The sequence below is a fragment of the Cebus imitator genome, unplaced genomic scaffold (genome assembly GCF_001604975.1).
Source record: "Cebus imitator isolate Cc_AM_T3 unplaced genomic scaffold, Cebus_imitator-1.0 Scaffold685, whole genome shotgun sequence".
Lineage (NCBI taxonomy): Eukaryota > Metazoa > Chordata > Mammalia > Primates > Cebidae > Cebus > Cebus imitator.
The window spans coordinates 198,805-200,668 of NW_016108000.1; the positions used below are offsets into that span (position 1 = coordinate 198,805).

The following is a 1,864-nucleotide window of genomic DNA, read 5'->3' on the forward strand; positions in this document are numbered from 1 at the left end:
AAGAAAAATCACGAAAGAAAGTAAGAAAATCTAGAATTGGCCTCTGACTTTGTGGCCAACAGACTCTGTATCTGTGTATAAATCGCTTCTCCTTTTGGTGGTTTTGGTGTTTTGTCTGAAAAACTAGCTATCATTTATCAACTGCCTGCTATGTTGAGCACTGGGCTAGGTTCTTTACGTTCATTCTTTAATCGCAAGAACCTCATGTGCTTCTGGCATTTTCTCATTTCACAAATGAAGTAACTGAGCCTTGGACAAGATAAATAACATGACCAAAGTTATGTAGCTAGTGATATAGTTTGGATCTGTGTCCCTACCTAAATCTCATGTTCACTTGTAATTCCCAGTGTTGGAGGTGGGGCCTGGTGGGAGGTGATTGCATCATGAGGGTGGACCCTGCACGAATGGTTCAGCACCATCCCCTTGATGCTGTTCTCCTAGTGGTGATTGAGTTCTCTTCAGAATTGGTTGTTTGAAAGTGTGTAGCAACTCCCCCACTCTTGCTCCTGCTCTGGCTATGTAAGATGTACCTGCTTTCCTTTCACTTTCTGCCATAATTTTGTTTCCTGAGACTTCATCAGAAGGAGAAACTGCTATACTTCCTGTACAGCATGCAGAACTGTGAGCCCATTAAACTTCTTTGCTTTATAAATTACCCAGTCTCAGGTATTTCTTTATAGCAGTGTGACTACAGACTAATGTGGTTAGTAAGTATATTGGCCTGGATTTAGACCTAAAGGTCTTTTTAGCTTTCCATTCCATGCTTTTTACATTAAGCGATGGTGTCTAGATCTTTGCTGTCTATTGTGGTAGCCATTATCTACTTAAATAAAATTAAATTAACAACTCAGCTCCTCATTCTTTCTAGCCACATTTCAAGTGCTCAGCAGTCACTTGTGTCTAGTAGTTAATATGTTGGACAGTACAGATAAAATACATTTCCGTCATTGTGGAAAGTTCTATTAAACAATGCTGTGTGCCAGATAATTTCACATTCCGTTCAGCTTAACCATCCATGTATCTATGATTCTCCAGCGTTTGTTAAAGGGATGTGAATAATTTTCATTTTGAATCTTTTCAGCTCGGTGTAGGTCTGTTTCATGAGCTCTCAATGTGTATCCACCATGTAGCAAAGGTAGTTTCTTCTACCAGGGCTAAAATACAGCATCTTGACCAAGCATCTAGGTTTTTTTTAGGTCTAAGAGTAGTGGATATTATCTGGAATATTATGACAATCAGTTTGGATCAATAATTTGAAAATAGCAAGTTTTTCTTTTTATTGTTATTATTATTATTTTTGAGTTTTTCTTTTTTTAAGAGACATGAACTCCTGACAATCTTGCCAACTCAGCCTCCCAAAGTGCTGATACTACAGGCATGAGCCACAATATCTGACCATGAAAGTAGCAAACTTCAAGATGAAAGAGCAAATTAGTGGTTGAGCTCCCACTACCTGCTATCATCAGTCAGGTTGACGTGGACATTATTAGGTGTTCAAGCAAAGTGAGTTCCCCTGATAGCCCAGCAATACTGGATTCTACTTGTTTCACTGCAGTCTCATTAACATCAATACTTAGCTGAGAGAGGATATGATTGAAGGACAGAAGTATATTTAAAAATTACAAGTGGCCAGGCATGGTGGCTCACGCCTGTAATCCCAGCAGTTTGGGAGGCTGAGGCAGGTGGATCACGAGGTTAGGAGTCCGAGACCAGCCTGACCAACATGATAAAACCTTGACTCTACTAAAAATACAAAAATTAGCTGGGCGTGGTGGCACACGCCTGTAATCCCAGCTACTCAGGAGGCTGAGGCAGGAGAATTGCCTAAACCTGGGAGGCAGAGTTTGCAGTGAGCCAAGATCAT

At 40.4% G+C, this 1,864-nt stretch overlaps 1 protein-coding gene across 5 annotated transcripts in view; it reads left to right on the forward strand.

The window, feature by feature from the left end:
- The window catches only part of OPHN1 (oligophrenin 1), a 391,952-nt gene that overhangs the window by 161,030 nt on the left and 229,058 nt on the right, over positions 1–1,864 (forward strand). The gene's annotated exons all lie outside the window — the stretch shown is intronic.